The sequence below is a fragment of the Heptranchias perlo genome, unplaced genomic scaffold, assembly GCF_035084215.1.
Source record: "Heptranchias perlo isolate sHepPer1 unplaced genomic scaffold, sHepPer1.hap1 HAP1_SCAFFOLD_489, whole genome shotgun sequence".
Classification (NCBI taxonomy): Eukaryota; Metazoa; Chordata; class Chondrichthyes; order Hexanchiformes; family Hexanchidae; genus Heptranchias; species Heptranchias perlo.
In genome coordinates this window covers 21,965-31,767 of record NW_027139504.1, presented here as the reverse complement: position 1 = coordinate 31,767, position 9,803 = coordinate 21,965, and the positions used below count along the sequence as shown (strand labels likewise).

The following is a 9,803-nucleotide window of genomic DNA, read 5'->3' as shown; positions in this document are numbered from 1 at the left end:
TCCACCCATCTTGTCCGCGGGCGGACTCTCGTCGTGTGTGGAGGGAGGCCTGCGGTTTTCGGTCGTGTGCCGGAGTCGGTGGATTGATTTTTTTTTCTCTCTTCGGTTTGCAGCGCGATCGGTGACAATTGTTGGTAATAAAGGGCGCGATGGAGAGAGGGAGAGGGAGAGAGAGGTCGCGGGGTGACCCGGAAGTGGACGCCGGGGCGGGCGGCGGTTGGCTGGGTCGGAAGCGGAAGTGGCGGTTGTTAAGGGAGGCCTGGTGATCGGAGCGGAGCCTCGGCATCGAGTTGGAGGCGAGAGAGAGGGAGAGAGACATGGAGAGGGGGGTGAGTGTCTGAGGGGAGGCGGTGAGTGACGGAGGGGAGGGGGAGGAGGAGATTGGGGAGGAGGAGGAGACTGAAGGGTGGGGGAGGAGGAGGAGACTGAAGGGTGGGGGAGGAGGAGGAGACTGGGGAGGGGGAGACTGAGGGGGGGAGGAGACTGAGGGGTGAGTGAGGGGGAGACTGGGGAGGGGGAGACTGAGGGGAGGAGGAGATTGGGGAGGAGGAGGAGACTGAGGGGTGGGGGAGGAGGTGGAGGGGGAAACTGAGGGGGGGAGGAGATTGGGGAGGAGGAGGAGACTGAGGGGTGGGGGAGGAGGAGGAGACTGAGGGGTGGGGGAGGAGGTGGAGGGGGAGACTGGGGAGGGGGAGACTGGGGAGGGGGAGACTGAGGGGAGGGGGAGACTGAGGGGAGGAGGAGACTGAGGGGTGAGGGGGGGGGGAGACTGGGGAGGGGGAGACTGAGGGGAGGAGGAGATTGGGGAGGGGGAGACTGAGGGGTGGGGGAGGAGGTGGAGGGGGAGACCGAGTGGAGGAGGAGGGGGAGACCGAGGGGAAGGGGAGACTGGGGGGAGGAGGAAGGGGAGACCGAGTGGAGGAGGAGGGGGAGACCGAGTGGAAGGGGAGACTGGGGGGAGGAGGAGGGGGACTGGGGACGGCTGATGAGTGACTGAGGTTGGTGGTGGAGGGGCTGCCTTTGTGAGAGAGCCCGGGAGTCACTCGGGCCCAGGCAGTGTCTCCCCCCCCCCCACTGTGTGTTCATATAGTGTAGAGTGAATATACAATGTGTGTGTATCTATAGATAGATTGATATATATAGATAGACACACAGAGCTGTACCTGACGTTCGCCACATCTACACAAGTATATCTCCGCATGTATACACATATATATCAGCACACGCATGTGTGTGTACATATATCTGTTGTCTCCTACATTACAACCGTGACCACACATAAAACTAATTCATTGGCTGCAAAGCGCTTTGGGACGTCCCGAAATGTCCATCTGGCCCAAAGCACTTTGTAGCCGATGAATTACTTTATCTGCATATATTATATATATCTGCGGGTATACGGAGATATATCTATATATCTATATATATATAGTATATATGTATCTGCGGGTATACGGAGATATATCTATAGTCTATATGTATCTGCGGGTGTACGGAGATATATATATATAGTCTATATGTATCTGCGGGTGTACGGAGAGATATATATATATATATAGTCTATATGTATCTGCGGGTGTACGGAGATATATATATAGTCTATATGTATCTGCGGGTGTACGGAGATATATATATGTAGTCTATATGTATCTGCGGGTATACGGAGATGTATATATATAGTCTATATGTATCTGCGGGTGTACGGAGATATATATATATAGTCTATATGTATCTGCGGGTGTACGGAGAGATATATAGTATATATGTATCTGCGGGTGTACGGAGATATATATATATATAGTCTATATGTATCTGCGGGTGTACGGAGAGATATATATATAGTCTGTATGTATCTGCGGGTGTACGGAGATATATATATATATAGTCTATATGTGTCTGCGGGTGTACGGAGATATATATAAATATAGTCTATATGTATCTGCGGGTGTACGGAGATATATATATATAGTCTATATGTACCTGCGGGTGTACGGAGATATATATATATAGTCTATATGTATCTGCGGGTGTACGGAGATATATATATATATGTATATAGTCTATATGTATCTGCGGGTGTACGGAGATATATATATATAGTCTATATGTATCTGCGGGTGTATATAGTCTATATGTACCTGCGGGTGCACGGAGAGAGATATATCTCTATAGTCTATATGTACCTGCGGGTGTACGGAGATATATATATATATATAGTCTATATGTATCTGCGGGTATAGGGAGAGATATATATATAGTCTATATGTACCTGTGGGTGTACGGAGATATATATGTACATATAGTCTATATGTACCTGCGGGTGTACGGAGATATATATATATATAGTCTATATGTATCTGCGGGTGTACGGAGAGATATATATATATATAGTCTATATGTATCTGCGGGTGTACGGAGATATACATATATAGTCTATATGTATCTGCGGGTGTACGGAGATATATATATATATATAGTCTATATGTACCTGCGGGTGTACGGAGATATATATATATATAGTCTATATGTACCTGCGGGTGTACGGAGATATATATATATATATAGTCCATATGTATCTGTGGGTGTACGGAGATATATATATATATAGTCGATATGTACCTGCGGGTGTACGGAGATATATATATATATAGTCTATATGTATATGCGGGTGTACGGAGATATATATATATATAGTCTATATGTATCTGCGGGTGTACGGAGATATATATATATATATATAGTCTATATGTATCTGCGGGTGTACGGAGGTATATATATATATATATATATATATATATATAGTCTATATGTACCTGCGGGTGTACGGAGATATATATATATATATAGTCTATATGTATCTGCGGGTATACGGAGATAGATATATATATAGTCTATATGTACCTGCGGGTGTACGGAGATATATATATATATAGTCTATATGTATCTGCGGGTGTACGGAGATAGATATATATATAGTCTATATGTACCTGCGGGTGCACGGAGAGATATATATATATATAGTCTATATGTACCTGCGGGTGTACGGAGATATATATATATAGTCTATATGTATCTGCGGGTGTACGGAGAGATATATATATATATAGTCTATATGTATCTGCGGGTGTACGGAGATATACATATATAGTCTATATGTATCTGCGGGTGTACGGAGATATATATATATATATAGTCTATATGTACCTGCGGGTGTACGGAGATATATATATATATATAGTCTATATGTACCTGCGGGTGTACGGAGATATATATATATATATAGTCCATATGTATCTGTGGGTGTACGGAGATATATATATATATAGTCGATATGTACCTGCGGGTGTACGGAGATATATATATATATAGTCTATATGTATATGCGGGTGTACGGAGATATATATATATATAGTCTATATGTATCTGCGGGTGTACGGAGATATATATATATATATATAGTCTATATGTATCTGCGGGTGTACGGAGGTATATATATATATATATATATATATATAGTCTATATGTACCTGCGGGTGTACGGAGATATATATATATATATAGTCTATATGTATCTGCGGGTATACGGAGATAGATATATATATAGTCTATATGTACCTGCGGGTGTACGGAGATATATATATATATAGTCTATATGTATCTGCGGGTGTACGGAGATAGATATATATATAGTCTATATGTACCTGCGGGTGCACGGAGAGATATATATATATATAGTCTATATGTACCTGCGGGTGTACGGAGAGATATATATATAGTCTATATGTACCTGCGGGTGTACGGAGATATATATATATATAGTCCATATGTATCTGCGGGTGTACGGAGATATATATATATAGTCTCTATGTATCTGCGGGTGTACGGAGATATATATATATAGTCTATATGTATCTGCGGGTGTACGGAGAGATATATAGTATATATGTACCTGCGGGTGTACGGAGAGATATATGTATAGTCTATATGTATCTGCGGGTGTACGGAGATATATATATATATAGTCTATATGTACCTGCGGGTGTACGGAGATATATATATATAGTCTATATGTACCTGCGGGTGTACGGAGATATATATATATAGTCTATATGTATCTGCGGGTGTACGGAGAGATATATTGTATATATGTATCTGCGGGTGTACGGAGAGATATATGTATAGTCTATATGTATCTGCGGGTGTACGGAGATATATATATATATAGTCTATATGTACCTGCGGGTGTACGGAGATATATATATATATATATATATATATATATAGTCTATATGTACCTGCGGGTGTACGGAGATATATATATATAGTCTATATGTACCTGCGGGTGTACGGAGATATATATATATAGTCTATATGTATCTGCGGGTGTACGGAGAGATATATATATATATAGTCTATATGTATCTGCGGGTGTACGGAGAGATATATAGTATATATGTATCTGCGGGTGTACGGAGATATATATATATATAGTCTATATGTATCTGCGGGTGTACGGAGAGATATATATATAGTCTGTATGTATCTGCGGGTGTACGGAGATATATATATATATAGTCTATATGTGTCTGCGGGTGTACGGAGATATATATATATATAGTCTATATGTGTCTGCGGGTGTACGGAGATATATATAAATATAGTCTATATGTATCTGCGGGTGTACGGAGATATATATATATATATATAGTCTATATGTACCTGCGGGTGTACGGACATATATATATATAGTCTATATGTACCTGCGGGTGTACGGAGATATATATATATATATATATAGTCTATATGTATCTGCGGGTATACGGAGATAGATATATATATAGTCTATATGTACCTGCGGGTGTACGGAGATATATATATATAGTCTATATGTATCTGCGGGTGTACGGAGATAGATATATATATAGTCTATATGTACCTGCGGGTGCACGGAGATATATATATATATATATAGTCTATATGTACCTGCGGGTGTACGGAGATATATATATATAGTCTATATGTACCTGCGGGTGTACGGAGATATATATATATATAGTCCATATGTATCTGCGGGTGTACGGAGATATATATATATAGTCTCTATGTATCTGCGGGTGTACGGAGATATATATATAGTCTATATGTATCTGCGGGTGTACGGAGAGATATATAGTATATATGTACCTGCGGGTGTACGGAGAGATATATGTATAGTCTATATGTATCTGCGGGTGTACGGAGATATATATATATATAGTCTATATGTACCTGCGGGTGTACGGAGATATATATATATATATATATATATATATATAGTCTATATGTACCTGCGGGTGTACGGAGATATATATATATAGTCTATATGTACCTGCGGGTGTACGGAGATATATATATATAGTCTATATGTACCTGCGGGTGTACGGAGATATATATATATAGTCTATATGTATCTGCGGGTGTACGGAGAGATATATATATATATAGTCTATATGTATCTGCGGGTGTACGGAGAGATATATAGTATATATGTATCTGCGGGTGTACGGAGATATATATATATATAGTCTATATGTACCTGCGGGTGTACGGAGAGATATATATATAGTCTATATGTACCTGCGGGTGTACGGAGATATATATATATATAGTCCATATGTATCTGCGGGTGTACGGAGATATATATATATAGTCTCTATGTATCTGCGGGTGTACGGAGATATATATATATAGTCTATATGTATCTGCGGGTGTACGGAGAGATATATAGTATATATGTACCTGCGGGTGTACGGAGAGATATATGTATAGTCTATATGTATCTGCGGGTGTACGGAGATATATATATATATAGTCTATATGTACCTGCGGGTGTACGGAGATATATATATATAGTCTATATGTACCTGCGGGTGTACGGAGATATATATATATAGTCTATATGTATCTGCGGGTGTACGGAGAGATATATTGTATATATGTATCTGCGGGTGTACGGAGAGATATATGTATAGTCTATATGTATCTGCGGGTGTACGGAGATATATATATATATAGTCTATATGTACCTGCGGGTGTACGGAGATATATATATATATATATATATATAGTCTATATGTACCTGCGGGTGTACGGAGATATATATATATAGTCTATATGTACCTGCGGGTGTACGGAGATATATATATATAGTCTATATGTATCTGCGGGTGTACGGAGAGATATATATATATATAGTCTATATGTATCTGCGGGTGTACGGAGAGATATATAGTATATATGTATCTGCGGGTGTACGGAGATATATATATATATAGTCTATATGTATCTGCGGGTGTACGGAGAGATATATATATAGTCTGTATGTATCTGCGGGTGTACGGAGATATATATATATATAGTCTATATGTGTCTGCGGGTGTACGGAGATATATATATATATAGTCTATATGTGTCTGCGGGTGTACGGAGATATATATAAATATAGTCTATATGTATCTGCGGGTGTACGGAGATATATATATATATATATAGTCTATATGTACCTGCGGGTGTACGGACATATATATATATAGTCTATATGTACCTGCGGGTGTACGGAGATATATATATATATATATATAGTCTATATGTATCTGCGGGTATACGGAGATAGATATATATATAGTCTATATGTACCTGCGGGTGTACGGAGATATATATATATAGTCTATATGTATCTGCGGGTGTACGGAGATAGATATATATATAGTCTATATGTACCTGCGGGTGCACGGAGATATATATATATATATATATAGTCTATATGTACCTGCGGGTGTACGGAGATATATATATATAGTCTATATGTACCTGCGGGTGTACGGAGATATATATATATATAGTCCATATGTATCTGCGGGTGTACGGAGATATATATATATAGTCTCTATGTATCTGCGGGTGTACGGAGATATATATATAGTCTATATGTATCTGCGGGTGTACGGAGAGATATATAGTATATATGTACCTGCGGGTGTACGGAGAGATATATGTATAGTCTATATGTATCTGCGGGTGTACGGAGATATATATATATATAGTCTATATGTACCTGCGGGTGTACGGAGATATATATATATATATATATATATATATATATATAGTCTATATGTACCTGCGGGTGTACGGAGATATATATATATAGTCTATATGTACCTGCGGGTGTTACGGAGATATATATATATAGTCTATATGTATCTGCGGGTGTACGGAGAGATATATTGTATATATGTATCTGCGGGTGTACGGAGAGATATATGTATAGTCTATATGTATCTGCGGGTGTACGGAGATATATATATATATATAGTCTATATGTATCTGCGGGTGTACGGAGATATATATATATATATAGTCTATATGTATCTGCGGGTGTACGGAGATATATATATATATAGTCTATATGTACCTGCGGGTGTACGGAGATATATATATATATAGTCTATATGTACCTGCGGGTGTACGGAGATATATATATATATATATATATATATATATAGTATATATGTACCTGCGGTGTACGGAGATATATATATAGTCTATATGTACCTGCGGGTGTACGGAGATATATATATATATAGTCTATATGTACCTGCGGGTATACGGAGATATATATATATATAGTCTATATGTACCTGCGGGTGTACGGAGAGATATATATATCGTCTATATGTACCTGCGGGTATACGGAGAGATATATATATATATAGTCTATATGTACCTGCGGGTGTACGGAGATATATATATATAGTATATATGTATCTGCGGGTGTACGGAGATATATATATATAGTCTATATGTATCTGCGGGTGTACGGAGAGATATATATATAGTCTATATGTATCTGCGGGTGTACGGAGATATATATATATATATATAGTCTATATGTACCTGCGGGTGTACGGACATATATATATATATAGTCTATATGTATCTGCGGGTGTACGGAGATATATATATATATAGTCTATATGTATCTGCGGGTGTACGGAGATATATATATATATAGTCTATATGTATCTGCGGGTGTACGGAGATATATATATATATATAGTCTATATGTATCTGCGGGTGTACGGAGATATATATATATATATATATATATATATATATATATAGTCTATATGTACCTGCGGGTGTACGGAGATATATATATATATATATATAGTCTATATGTATCTGCGGGTATACGGAGATAGATATATATATAGTCTATATGTACCTGCGGGTGTACGGAGATATATATATATAGTCTATATGTATCTGCGGGTGTACGGAGATAGATATATATATAGTCTATATGTACCTGCGGGTGCACGGAGATATATATATATATATATAGTCTATATGTACCTGCGGGTGTACGGAGATATATATATATAGTCTATATGTACCTGCGGGTGTACGGAGATATATATATATATAGTCCATATGTATCTGCGGGTGTACGGAGATATATATATATAGTCTCTATGTATCTGCGGGTGTACGGAGATATATATATAGTCTATATGTATCTGCGGGTGTACGGAGAGATATATAGTATATATGTACCTGCGGGTGTACGGAGAGATATATGTATAGTCTATATGTATCTGCGGGTGTACGGAGATATATATATATATAGTCTATATGTACCTGCGGGTGTACGGAGATATATATATATAGTCTATATGTACCTGCGGGTGTTACGGAGATATATATATATAGTCTATATGTACCTGCGGGTGTACGGAGATATATATATATATAGTCTATATGTACCTGCGGGTATACGGAGATATATATATATATAGTCTATATGTACCTGCGGGTGTACGGAGAGATATATATATCGTCTATATGTACCTGCGGGTATACGGAGAGATATATATATATATAGTCTATATGTACCTGCGGGTGTACGGAGATATATATATATAGTATATATGTATCTGCGGGTGTACGGAGATATATATATATAGTCTATATGTATCTGCGGGTGTACGGAGAGATATATATATAGTCTATATGTATCTGCGGGTGTACGGAGATATATATATATATATATAGTCTATATGTACCTGCGGGTGTACGGACATATATATATATATAGTCTATATGTATCTGCGGGTGTACGGAGATATATATATATATAGTCTATATGTATCTGCGGGTGTACGGAGATATATATATATATAGTCTATATGTATCTGCGGGTGTACGGAGATATATATATATATAGTCTATATGTATCTGCGGGTGTACGGAGATATATATATATATATATATATATATATATAGTCTATATGTACCTGCGGGTGTACGGAGATATATATATATATATATATAGTCTATATGTATCTGCGGGTATACGGAGATAGATATATATATAGTCTATATGTACCTGCGGGTGTACGGAGATATATATATATAGTCTATATGTATCTGCGGGTGTACGGAGATAGATATATATATAGTCTATATGTACCTGCGGGTGCACGGAGATATATATATATATATATAGTCTATATGTACCTGCGGGTGTACGGAGATATATATATATAGTCTATATGTACCTGCGGGTGTACGGAGATATATATATATATAGTCCATATGTATCTGCGGGTGTACGGAGATATATATATATAGTCTCTATGTATCTGCGGGTGTACGGAGATATATATATAGTCTATATGTATCTGCGGGTGTACGGAGAGATATATAGTATATATGTACCTGCGGGTGTACGGAGAGATATATGTATAGTCTGTATGTATCTG

At 38.0% G+C, this 9,803-nt stretch overlaps 1 protein-coding gene across 1 annotated transcript in view; it reads left to right on the top strand.

Moving 5' to 3' along the window:
* Nucleotides 1-219: 219 nt before the first annotated feature.
* The window catches only part of LOC137313851 (CXXC-type zinc finger protein 1-like), a 31,488-nt gene continuing 21,904 nt past the window's right edge, over nucleotides 220-9,803 (top strand). Inside the window, exon 1 of the mRNA XM_067979599.1 lies at nucleotides 220-329. The gene's annotated coding sequence lies outside the window, so the exon portion shown is untranslated. The remainder of the gene's footprint in view (nucleotides 330-9,803) is intronic.